The 13,529-nt window shown below is 46.1% G+C and overlaps 1 protein-coding gene across 2 annotated transcripts in view; it reads left to right on the forward strand.

The window, feature by feature from the left end:
* LZTS3 (leucine zipper tumor suppressor family member 3) overlaps window positions 1-13,529 on the forward strand; it is a 49,782-nt gene that overhangs the window by 17,920 nt on the left and 18,333 nt on the right. The window contains exon 2 of one of the 2 annotated variants that reach the window (XM_054990716.1): window positions 8,017-8,114. The exons of the other annotated variant lie outside the window; for it this stretch is intronic. The gene's annotated coding sequence lies outside the window, so the exon portion shown is untranslated. The remainder of the gene's footprint in view (window positions 1-8,016; window positions 8,115-13,529) is intronic. 2 annotated transcript variants of the gene reach the window in all.

A 13,529-nucleotide genomic window follows, 5' to 3' on the forward strand; every position in this document is an offset into this window, starting at 1 on the left:
TCACTCTCCCACTCAGCAGCGGCCTGATCCTGACCATTTTGGGCCCCTTTTTGGCCATTTTCAGCCCCTTTTTGCCATTTTGGGCCCAATTTCAGCCCTGAATGGCCAGGATTGAGTCCGAAACACCTAGGATAGGTGATGTCAGGGGGTGTAGCATATGCAAATCAGTTATGCTAGACACACTTTTGGTGATGTCAAGGGGTGTGGCATGTGCTAATGAGTTCCTCCAGCTCTTTTTCTACGAAATGATCCCTGGGCGGCGGTACATGTGTGCCTCCGGCCCCAAGGAAGGAACTGTGTGGACTCCAACCGGGATGCCTCTTTGCAACAATACGCCAGAGCCAATCAGGTAGGCATCTCATGACTCCTACGAAAGCACCCTTGCTGATGTCGAGCCTTGTGCCTTGATGGCTACGGATCGCCTTGGCCATATTCCATTTTTGAAAAAGTAGGGGGCCACACCAAGGTAAAACGAAGAAGGAACTGCAGATGGTGCAAAAAGAAGAACTCTTTAGTCGTAAGTAACCCCTATGCGTTTCACATCAGCTTTGTCAGGGGATCTTTCAATAAAACAATTAATACAACATGTTAAAAATGATGAAACATACTATAAAATAGCAGGACAATTACACAGAGCATGTGCAAAGTGCGATTCAATACATTTTTAGTGTCTACAAACCTACACCAACATTAACATACATTCCATATCTTACATTCACAGAAGATGTTTTATTTAGACTCCTTGAAAGTTAAAATTGTAAAACTTTACTGACCTTCAGAATTCCCCTGATGAAGCTGATGTGAAACGCGTAGGGGTTACTTACTATTAAAGAATTCTTCCTTTTGCACCATTTTCTGTTCTTTCTTCGCATTCAGTTTTTGCCTCGGCTCTCCTTTCGTTCACCAAGAACTTTGTCTCGCCCAAGTGGAATGTTATGAATCTCTTTATTTTATTTTATTTTAACTTTTATTTGAAAATTTACGAATCTCTTTAGATGATTTATCATTCATTGATGACATGGAATTTAAACAGATATTAAACACATACTTTTTCCAAAAAAAAATTGAAGGAACCTTATCAAATAACCAACAATTATGTCAACCATAGCAATTGTTTGTTGTTGAAGGAAAGACCCGTTTGTTCATTCCAGATTCTCAAACGATCTCAATCATATTTTTGCACTTTCGTTTGTTGAACTAAATTATATACCAGTGTTTTATTCATTTGTATCACGTTTGGAGTTATATTTAATTCCCTTTTTTTTTTTTGGTTCCAGCCTCTTTGCAGAGCAATCCTAAGAAGAGTTACACCGGTCTAAGCACATTGAAATTAATGGGCTCAGACTGGTGTAACTCTGTTTAGGATTGCACTGTTGGTTCCCCTTTTGTATTTTTCTCTTCCCCCCCCCCCCGCTCTTTTTTGTTGTCGTTCCTCTCAAATGACCGGGAAAAAAGTGCTCTGGCAAGGTGCTAATAAAAAAAAAACCTAACCCTTTACAATTCATCAATTAAAAGTGTGATTGATGTATCCATTTAAAGCGTGCAGACCTAACAATAAGCCTAGCAAAACCAAATCGCTGGAACTCGGAGCGCTTTAGGCAAGCAGATCTGTCTTAGATTAAACAGCCCCCCCTCTATAGCAATATGAGAATAATAATATTACCGACTTTTCTTACCTGGATGTTGCAAGGTTTTCTATATGTGAAACTCTTTAGAAACATCTGCCCCAATTGTCCCCATATGCCAGGGACAGGCCCTGTTTTATTGTCCCTGCTAAATCACTCTCTCTGTTTTTCCCTCTTGGGTGTGTCTTTTAGCAACTTGCGCTGCAAATGTTAAGAGTTATCCTCCAAAGTTCAAGGGGAAGGAGGTTGCTAGTGGGTTACAGATCTCTCTCAAACCTCACAGCGAATTATCGGGAAGTCAGGCAAGGTGGGGGTTGTGCACCGTTCCCCTTACGTGACATCTGAATGCAGCCTGATTGTCGTTCAGGATCTCTGTTTCTGTTTGTCTGATTATAAAGTATAGGATTGCCAACTCCAGGTTGGGAAATTCCTGGAGATTTGGGAGTGGGGCTTGAGGAGGGTGGGGTTTGGGGAGGGTCGGGACCTCAGTGGGATATAATGTCATAGAGTTCACCCTTCAAAGCAACCATTTTCTTCAGGTTCTCTGGGGCCTGGAGATCAGATGTAATTCTGGGAGGTGTCCAGCCATAACCCGGAGGTTGGCAACTCTAGAGATTAGGGTGAGGGTCACGTGTGCAGGCATGTTTTTAAAATCTGGTCAAGATGGATTCTCTATAGCTGCAGATGATTGATAATGTCATAAAAGAGAGGTACATTTCCACCCAACTAGGAGCTTAGAGAGTAGCGCAAGTGGTAGTTCAAGACAATGTTGTGTAGTGGTTATAGTTTCAGAACAGGGTCCAGATTTAAATCCCCACTTAAGAAGATAACTGGGTGACTTTGCCCCAGCCCTTTTTTCTTAGCCTAACCTCCCTTGCAAAGCTGTTGTGAGTAGAGTTACTAGGTGTCTCGTTTTCACTCAAATAGTCCAGTATTTTCTTGAATGGTCCAGGGGAAATGGAATTAAAATATCAGACATATAAATGTCTTTACTCCAGTGAATGGGGCGGGGGGAGGGATTGCATCCAGTATTTTTTCTGATACCATCTGGCCACTCTAGTTGTGAGGCCAAAATGTAGCAGTGGACCATGTATGCTAACCAGAGCTCTTTCTGGTTTGGGAACATTGGGGTTACGGACATCTTTCTCATTATAGAATTAGCTAGCTGAAATAGAATATGTAGACCTTTTCAAAATGAGGATTTGCAAAGGAGGCCAGCGTTACTTCTAATCCTACCGAAACAAAAGGATTCTTTTCAGTCTTTTTTGAATGCATGGGGGGGGGGAGAGAATTAGAAAAACAAACAACTCGGACTCAGCTCCCCGGAAACTGAAACCAATCGATGATGGAAAAGTTCTCTCTGTCTTCCTTTCGTAGTTGCACAAAATCGCTTAATACGTGTTTTTTAGCTGAGGAAGCCAAATGCTTTTTGGAGCAGCATGGGAGGAGCTGGTTAAATATTGACTGTTGGATTAGTTTAAGTTTTGTAGGCTAAATCCAGCTTGGGCTCTGCCAAACATAACAAACGCATACCGGATGGGGTTCGTAATAAAGACTGAGGACTCTGTCTCTTGACAAAAACGAGGAGACGACAGCCTTCTGGGCTTGCAATTTTTTTTTTTAACCAATGAAGAATTTGATTCTTTCTGCAGTTTGATTATTAAATTCTGAGCTAGAGATTACGTTCATGGTGGTGAAAATGTGGTCTCTAGCTCAGAATTTAATAATTGTGCCGCAGAACGAAGAATCAAATTGTTTGTTGCTTTTTAAAAAACCAAGCAAGATTCTAGCCCTTACAGTTGAGTAAGCCACTCCCAACTGTATTGTAGGGATAATAATAACACTGACTTCGTTCATTGCTCTGAATGGGCATTAATTGGTCTAGAAGAGTGGTATATAAGCGTGGTGGTGGTGGTGGTTGTTACGGCAATGGAGGAATCTTAAAACTTGCAGGTAAATTCTGTTGTCTTCGATGCATGCTTAAGAATTAGAATGTGGTTTCCAATAGTTAGGAAATGTTGGTGCAATTCTCAATTATTTCACTGTTTTTAAAGGACTCCAATATTTTACCACCGCTTTCCTTACCCTGTGATAGCATACATATTCAGTAATAATGGTAAAAGATACAACTCATTATAGTAAGATAAAACTGTTAAATTTCCAAAGTTTTGTGTTGTCACTTTAACTGGATAATCTAACGTTTAAATGATCCCCCCTCCTTTAAAAAAAGTTCAACTGTTCCTTAGACAAGTGGTCTTCAGCCCGTGAATCGTGAAACCCCGTTTACTGGGTCACAATTCTGCATATCTGCTTTGGCGGGGGGGGGGGGGCTTGCTACGTGTGAGCACTGCTAGTGCTCATACATAGAGATGCCTCTTGTCTTTATTTGCACGCACACACATCCTGAAAGGAGCAAGAGCTCCAGGGTGGGACATTCCTGAAGATTTGGGGGGTGGAGCCTGGGAAGAGCAGGATTTGGGGAGGGGAGGGACCTCAGTGGGGTATAGTACCATAGAGTCCTCCCTGCAAAGCAGCCATTTTCTCCAGGGGAACTGATCTCTGTGGCCTGGAGATCAGTTGTAATTCCGGAATGTAATTCCACTTGTAATCTCCAGCCACCACCTGGAGGATGGCAACCCTAGATTCATTCCAAGAGTAAGAAACTATCTAGGAGCCCTGGTAACTAAGCCATGGCTCAGTTACCACCAGCCACCAACCTGAGGCTAGCAACCAGCAGGAAACTCACCTTGAGGAGGAGGTCGTCGCTGATGACATCATAACATTGCCAGAAGTGATGTCATCACGGAGGGCCAGTCCTCCTCTAGCATTTGCCCCAAACTCTAGAGTACTGCTCCAGACTCTAGAGCATCTCCCAATGTGATGATGTCACATCCAGGTGCCATAATGGTATCGGCATGATGGTGAACGCCCACCCCATTCCCCCCCCTGCACAGCTGACCAGCAGCAGGAAGCGCTGGCGGGAGTCCCGGCCACCCCAATAGTTGAACATCTGCTTGGCATGCATGAATGCCTCAAATTCAATTCCCAGCATTGCCAGTTAGAAGGATCAGGTAGTAGGTGTCCAAAAGACCTTTACCTGGCCCCTTGGAGAACAGCTGCCAGCCAGAATAGACAGTGCTAAACTTGATGGGCCAATGGCCTGGTTGAGTAGCACAAGGCAGCTCCCGATAGTCATCTCTCCAACAACTTTGATGCGCACAGAGAGGAGAACCAGAATCACCTCTGTTTCACTCGGAGCAGAACCACAAGTGACAAAAGGCACAGGTTGGACACTTGTCAGCTTCCCTCAAGTTGTGATGGGAAATGTAGGCAGCTTGGCGGAATGTTGGACGAGTGACAGTTGAGAAGTTCGTTGGACAGCAGTCGGAGAGCCAAGCTGCAAGATCAGGATGCCTGCATTTCCCATCAAAACTTGAGGGAAGCAGACAAGTGTCCAATCTGTGCCTTTTGTCACTTGTGGTTCTGCTCTCAGCCCCATTTTTTGGAACAGAATGGAAGAGGAAGAACAAAGTGCTGTCCAGTCATAGCTGACTTCTGGTGACCCCTGGTGGGGTTTTCAGGGCAAGAGACATTCAGACGTGGTTGGCCATTGCCTGTCTCTGCAATCCTGGTCTTCGTTGGAAGTCTCCCACCCAATAACTGACCAAGGCCGACCCTGCTTAGCTCCCACGATCGGACAAGATTGGGCTTGCTTGGCCATTCAGGTCAAGACAGAGCAGGACAGAAGCAGCCAGAATTTCTCAAATTCTTTCTCCCTCCGCTTGTCTCCAAAGCCATGCACGAAATAAGACACGAAAGCCCCCTCCTTCAAGTTCTTCACATGTTGCTGCCAGATTTGGGGGTGGGGGGTGGGGTTCGTGGCAGCCACCAATAATGGCCGGCTCCAAAGTCTAGCTAAACTTGGTGGAGCTTTGGGGATACCAAGCTCGTCCATGTGAGATCAGTTGAGCGTTCTGCTGGATCGTGTCCCAAACAGGAAGCATAACCTCTTCTGCCAACACGCACCTGTCACTTTCCTCTTGCTTGTTCTAATAGCAAAACTGGAATTCTCTGGTTTGCAACATTTAACATTTGGCTTTCTGCGATGCACTCCTGTCCGTGAAGCCACCCCTCCTTCCCAGTCTCAGTTTTCCATGCATATTCTCTACTTAAAAAGCACCTGCATCTCCTTAGCAAGTCTTCCCAGGTCAGAAGGTGCCTTTATCAGAAGTAACAGCTGGTGATCCAACCCTCGTAGCGTCTGGGGAAGGTGCCAGGCTATTGTTAGCTAGAGAGCAGGCGGAGGTTTAGCTACTGCCAGTTCTCTCTGCATGGCTGGCAGGCATTTCCGTCCCGCCCTTTCCTTTACAGGTTCCCAGCGAGAACACTTCTCCCTCCTTCGCACAACCGGGTGAGAGAATTTCAGTGCCTCCATAGAAGGTAATGCAACTCAGGGCCAAGCTACAAGTGACGAATGACACTTGGAACGGCAAGTGAACAGACTCACGTGTAGACATGGGCATGAACCGCATTACGAACCAAAAAACCCCACGAACTGCCCAATCTTCCATTCGCGATCCGGCGGTTCGTGAGCGTCCATGGCCAACGAACCAGCATTCGTTAGAGGTGTGGTTCAGTGCGTTGTTCCGCGGTTTGTGAAGCCAGACAGTCAGGCGCCAGCAATCAATTCCCTTGGAAACGGAGCCGAGGGAATGCCTGAACTCTGTCTGCACTCCTTCTGTCGCCCTGGAAACCCGAATCGAAGCCCAGCTTACCTTGATCGGCAGGTCTTCCTTCCAACCATGGAGCTGCAAAGTGGTTACAACCTGGGAGAAGCCCCCTGGGGGAGGGAGGGAGGAGGGGGTGTTCTGTAGCCACGGGCACTCCAATCTCATCCCTGCAAACCCTGATAGGCAGCTCTGACGGCCAACCACAGACCTCCTGTGTTGCTCAATAGGACCTCAGCTTATAAAAAGCAGTGGGCTCCCAGGCTGGGTTTCACTTTGAGCGAGCAGTGGAGTGGGACAGAGCTGTTGCTTGCTACTTGCTAGCCTTTGGGGAGAGAGACAGAGAGAGGTTAATTGGAGCTTGGATCCCTATTGCACTCTTGACCAAACTTGGGTAATGGCTGGAGGAGAGCTTGTTAAACACTCCCTGGGAATATGGGCTCTCTAATTCCAACGGGGGCCGTTCTGATGCCCACAAACCTCGAACCGGTTCGGCAACGGGAAAAGTTCATTGCTGTTCACTGGTTCGGGTTAGTCGTTGTCACCGAACCACAAACCGCTGGTTCATTAAATTTTTCTGGTTCGTGCCCATGTCTACTCATGTGTATTCCTCCCTGTTCACTTGCGCTCCACTTGGTGATCAGGTGGAGCGCAAGTGAACAGGGAGGGATACACGTGAGTCTGTTCACTTGCCGTTCCAAGTGTCATCCGTCACTTGTAGCTTGGCTCTATAACTCATGCTCTGAAGTATCAGGCTTGCGAAGTAGGGAAAATGTGAAAAAAGTATCGGTCCCACTCAAACTGTATCACTGCCAAATAAATTTGCTTGCTGTATGTAAGATGCATTTGTGTGCGTGCGCTCACAAACACTTTTTCTCCTGCTTCATAAGAGATTGGCTACCGGAGGCAGGGTAGCCAACCTTTGGGTGGGCCTAGGGATATCCCAGGATTACACCTGATCTCCAAGCTACAGGGATCATTTCCCCTGGAGCAAATGGCTGCTTTGGAGGATGGACTCCATGACATTATACTTGATCGTCCCTCCTCTCTTCAAGCTCCCCCCTTGAATCTCCAGGAATTTCCCAACTTGGAGCAAACAACCTTGTCACCCAACCAGCCTCGCTGGCAGAGTCAGAATTTGAACCTGGGTTTTCCAGGTTCTTTTCCGACACTTTCCCAGCTATACCACAGTGGCTCTCATCTGTACATTGGACACGTTTCTCTTCCTGTGCAGAGCTTTATTCAGACCCAACAATTTAATGTCTGGACACCATGAGGAGGAAAGAGAACCTTGAAGGATGTCAGTACGAGCAGCTCACACTTACAATTTTAACGTTGCATCATCCAAAGGCAAAAGTCAAAATGAAATCATGACCTACCATAGACGTGTGCCAGAATTGTCCCCGGTAATTGGAACCTTTGGGATGCACATTTGTCCGTGGCTGAAGCCGTTTCTCTTCTTCCTTATCCTGGATTATTCCATACATTTGTGGCTATGGTACTTAAGAGGGAAGTACTTGGAAGGATACTTCTGTCCGTGGTTCAAGAAAATTTGGAAAGGGATCCCTGTTGGCATAAGAGAGCATGATGCGATTTCATAATGGGGGGGAGGCGTCCTTGGGAATGAGGTTTTAACCTATTTATTTTCTCCGTTCCATTTTTAGCACCAATAACAAGACCCGTGAATGAACGGGCAACGCTCCGGAGCCTAGGAGGCGCTGTGTCGGAGCCGGCGTTTTATACCTGAAACCGGCTCGCTCAAGTAAATAAAACCATTGTCCTGTCTTGTGTGAGGGAGGGAGAAGCTCCAAATGACCTCATCAGCCCAGGAGAACATTTATTTTATTGTAGTTTATCGTATTGCATTGCATTGCATTTATATTCCGCCCTCCCTGCAAAGCAGGCTCAGAGCGAATCACATCAGAGTATAAAAACAAGGTAGCAAAATAGATAAAACAATTCCACCTCATAACATATTGCACAGTCCCTCGACAGCACCATATTTATTCTGGTTCTTCTCCAACCCCTTTCCAGTTTGTCCTTTCTGGGACTGACCTCCCTCTAGCCAAAGGCCCCATTCTGGGTTGGTAAATAGAAGGGGCTACATGCGTTTGTGTGGCATTTTTTAACAAGCAAATCTTGCCTCAAGGTCTTATTCTTGCGGGCTGACTTGTTCTTATGAATGTGCCATGTGAAGAAATGGAGAGGTCTCAGGGGACAAGAGTCACCAGGCAGCCGCGTCAGGGTACCGCATAGAGTCCATGAGCACACAGGGAGGCAGCAGTCAGTAGCCTTCGACTGCTCAGTGTCTCTATACGAGACATCTGACACGTGAAGAACACGTGTCGGGAAATACAATGGTAGCCAGGAAGGGTAGTTTAAAGTAACAGAGCTGGTGGCAGGGCAAAGGCTTTGCTGTACACTGGAGCTGTGTCAAAGGGCTGGGAAATGCCAGAAGGGAAACTTCAGCCCATTAGAACCCCTCCAGGTCCAAGCCCGGCTCTGGAAGGCAGCTCCAGACCATTTCGTTCCTCGCTGCCCTCTGGTTGCCATCCCACACAGTTTTAGACTGGAGAGGTGAAATTGACAGAGCCTTTGGGGAGGCGAAGATGTAATTAACAAACCCTCTAAGGAGCTATATCCGTCAGCTCTGTCTTTTTAAACTATGCTTCCTGGCTAACATTGCGTCTCCCTACACTTGACGAACACGGTAGAGAGACTCACAATTAAGCCCTCCTGTTCTGAATGAACTTCCCAATGGCCATAGAGAATAACGTTGATATGAACTGGACACTGGGAGACTATTGCTGATTCCGCACACGTTGGATAATGCACTTTCAATGCACTTTATCAATAGTTTAAGGTGGATTTTTTGTTCCGCACACAAAAAAATCCGTTCCAAGTGATCTATAAAGAGGATTGGAAGTGCGTTATCCAACGTGTGCGGAATCGCTCTATAACCTGCACCATTGCTTGTCTGCAACTTCAGGATTCATACAACAAACTTTAATTTGCGTCCTGCCCCGTCTAAAGGGCTTGGGGAAGGTGTCAGTCTGTTAACGGTATTTCTCAGATGTTTGTTGTCTGGGACGAAGGGTATTTTTTTTCCGAGATTAAAACTGAATGCACTTCATTCTTACAATCAGGGTTGCCAGTTCCAGGTTAGGAAATTCCTGGTGATTTGGGGAGTGGAGCCTGGAAAGGGCGGGGTTTGGGGAGGGGAAAGACCTTGGCGGGGTTTAATGCCATAGAATCCACCCTCCAAGCAGCTATTTTCTCCAGGGGAACGGATATCTGTTGTCTAGAGATCGGCTGTAATTCCAGGAGATCTCCAACCACCACTTGGAGGCTGGCAACCCTACAGAATGTATCTTTGTTTTCTTGGTCTGCCCCAGATTAACAAACAAGCATCTTTCTTGCCGTGGCGGGATAACAAGTGCTATCGTTACGGGCTGGATCCCAAACTGTCCCATGGCCCAGTCAGTCCAGAACTCAAGGACTGGTCTGTACTTTCTGGGCATTGGTGATCTTTCTGGAATTCTGCTGTGCCCGGAGTGGTGGGCGTGAATCAGCTCCAGGGCATAGGGAAGGGGGCATTTAACCCTTTCCCCGTGCACCATTTTTCATCCAAGTTACTCTGTTCCTCACAAGGGAAAACATTAATATACCCCTACATGGTGCTTGTATGTTTCCCATGCATGGGACAAATAGCAGCCCTGGCAGAATGACTGAGATTGGGAAAAGCAGGGAAGCGTAATGTTTCCCTTCTGCCAGCCCAGCGGCTCTGGTCTGTACCCTCTGTGTCACCCTAAAGCTGCAACGAGCACTTTTTAAAATTTGAACATAGGTTGTCTGCTGTCTCGCCTAGTAGCACAGGGCCACATCAGGTTCTATTGCAGGAACTCAGCGCATTACGCCCTTCCTCATCCTGATGTCGTCGTCCGTGCATCGACTGGAGTAGAGATCAATGCTGTGCATGGGGTTTATCGCATTCTGAAAGGTGCAGAGCTGTTGATACATGCATCCCGTAAGGGGGTTTAATTTTTCAAGACCTTCGTCTCTTCCTGTTTGGGAATCCCTTGGCTACCCATTGGCTCCCAGTCGTTGGAATCTCCGTTCGTGGAGACGGCGTCTTCTGTAAACTGAATTCCATGGTCGTATTTCTTCAAAAAAGCAGGTCTGGAATAAAACGCTTTAGGTGTTTTTCTCGCAGATTATTGAATTGACGGATGGGCGCCGCACCCTGAACGCCAATGCTGCACTTTGCAGACTCGTGAACTTACAAAGGTTATTATGAACGCGTTCTGTGTTTCTTGCTGCTTGATGCATTTTCTACGCATCTGCATGATTTTAAAGAAATCCGTGTAATACTGTTGCTCGTGTGTAGTTGCACCTCTTACTTCGTTGTGTGTTCTAGGTAGTCATTTCCACACACATGCATGCCTTTAGGGAGAAAGGTGGGGTATCAATGAAGTAAAATAAAATAAAAATACATCCCTGTTTCATCTCACGGAGGCCTGCTTATAAAACCAAGCAAGGAATTGGCCACCAAGGAATTTCTCACCTTGTGGTGAGAGTTCCCTGTTTTTTAAAAAGATTGTAAATTTAACCTAAAAACTTAGCAATCAGGGATAGTCCAAGTAAGTCCTCCTCTTCCTATTGAAGCAGGAGGGGATGGACTGTGGCTCAGCGGAAGAGCCTCTGCTTTGCATGCAAAAGGTCCCATGTTCAATCCCCGGCACCTCCTGTGGAAAGGACCTCTACGTGAGACCCCGGAGAGTTGCTATCAGTTTGACTGGACAATACTAATCTTGATGGACCAGTTTTCTGGTTCAGCATTCATGTGTGTAATGTAGGCTGGGCAATCTCTGCTCTTCCACCATGACGTATGGAGCTTCTGGTTTTCCAATGTAAGGAGTAAGAAACTGGACTGGAGTGTTGGGAGGACAAAGTGGTGTCTGCCACTGAATCCGTCCTACCGTTTCACCCTTTATGTATGTATCATACGTAAATAATACATCGTTTCTATAGTACTTTTTGGTATGTCCTACCATTGGTATGTCCCTAATAGCAACTTGGTAAAACAAGTTACCTTTATTCTCGTTTTGCAGATGGAGGAAACAGAGATAGGGACACAAGTGTCTTGCCCAAAGCCTCTGAGTTTTTAGAGGTAGGGTGGAACCTGAAGCCAAACCTTGGCCTAGCAGTCTGGCCACTGGACCAGGCTACATACACTTTAGGCTTGCCAGCCTCCAAGTGGTGGCTGGAAATCTGCTGGAATTACAGCTGTTATCCAGGCCATAGAGATCAGTTCCCTTGGAGAAAATGGCTGCTTTAGAAAATGTACTCCATGATATTATACCCTGCCCACTCCAGGCTCCACCCCCCAAATCTCCAGGGATTTCCCAACTTGGAGCCACAGCCCACCTGGAGTAGGATCCTCTTCCTTTGAAAAGCTGCAAAGCAGGATAACATATGGAAGATGCAGTTTTCTCCTTCCATTTTTAATGGTGTCCTGGAGGAGGTGGGACTGATGGGACGCCTGCTAGCCACGCTGTGCATAAAAGGATCCCAGCTGGAACACAACAGTCCTGTTTGCAAAAGATCCCTCTCGCCTGAGGGGCAGCCTGCACATTATGTTGGGGATTTGTAATCGGATCCCCTGTGGATGGTATTTTTAACTTGCAAAAAGAGCAGCAGGCAACCCTCAGTTTGAACTGGAGCAAGAGAGTTACCTGTTCTCCTCTGGCTTTTAAAGGCAAGAATTCCTTAGATCCAGAGGAGTTAGCCGTGTTGGTCTGTAGTTGCAAAATAGTAAAGAGTCCAGTAGCACCTTTAAGATTAACCAACTTGATTGTAGCATAAGCTTTGTAGCATAAGCTCTGCCATGCATCTGACGAAGAGAGCTGTGGTTCTTGAAAGCACTGCCATGCATCTGATGAAGAGAGTTGTAGTTCTCGAAAGCTCTGCCATGCATCTGACGAAGAGAGCTGTAGTTCTCGAAAGCTCTGCCATGCATCTGACGAAGAGAGCTGTAGTTCTCGAAAGCTCTGCCATGCATCTGACGAAGAGAGCTGTAGTTCTCGAAAGCTCTGCCATGCATCTGACGAAGAGAGCTGTGGTTCTCGAAAGCACTGCCATGCATCTGATGAAGAGAGCTGTAGTTCTCGAAAGCTCTGCCATGCATCTGACGAAGAGAGCTGTGGTTCTCGAAAGCTCTGCCATGCATCTGACGAAGAGAGCTGTAGTTCTCGAAAGCACTGCCATGCATCTGACAAAGAGCTGTGGTTCTCGAAAGCTCTGCCATGCATCTGACGAAGAGAGTTGCGGTTCTCGAAAGCTTATGCTACAATAAAATTGATTTAGTCTTAAAAGTGCTATTGGACTCTTTACTAAGAATTCCTTAGAGGCTGTTGAATTCACCATTCATTGCAAGAAATCCAATTCTAGACCATCCTTAACTGATGGCCATCCGCGTATTGCCTTTTATTAGGGCCAAAAATACGGTGCGAGTTTTCGAGCTCACCAGAACTCTTCATCAAGCTGTATATTACAAAATTTTTCAGGTAAAGATCTTAGGACCAGGCCTTGACAGCATTTGGTGTTAAACGCTGGCAGGCTTGTGATATTATTACTGCTGGTGAACACATGAAGAGCACGGGAAGCTGCTTTACACTGGATTAGACTGTCGGTCGGTCAAGGTCAGTATTGTCTGCTCAGACTGGTAGCAGCCCTCCAGGGTCTCAAATGGAGGTCTTTCACATCACCTCCTACCCGATCGTTAAACTGGAGATATCGGGGATTGAACCTAGGACTTTCTGCATGCCAAGCAAACACTCTACACTGATCTGTGGCCCATCCCCTGTGCTGCCTAGCTGTTTTAATTTCTGTTCTACTACTGATTCCCGAATGACTCAGTTACCCATGGGTAGTAACGCATCAAAGGTATGCAAAACAGTATCCAATTTTTTAAAAAATGCTGTATCCTTTTATAGTATTTGTTTGCTAAATACTAAGATTCCCCTACACCCCAAACACAGATGCAGAGGAGTTAGCCGTGTTAGTCTGTAGTAGCAAAATCAAAAAGAGTCCAGTAGCACCTTTAAGACTAACCAATTTTATTGTATTGTAGCATTATTCCCATATGCTACAATAAAATTGGTTAGTCTTAAAGGTG

This window comes from Eublepharis macularius, chromosome 10 (genome assembly GCF_028583425.1).
Source record: "Eublepharis macularius isolate TG4126 chromosome 10, MPM_Emac_v1.0, whole genome shotgun sequence".
Classification (NCBI taxonomy): domain Eukaryota; kingdom Metazoa; phylum Chordata; class Lepidosauria; order Squamata; family Eublepharidae; genus Eublepharis; species Eublepharis macularius.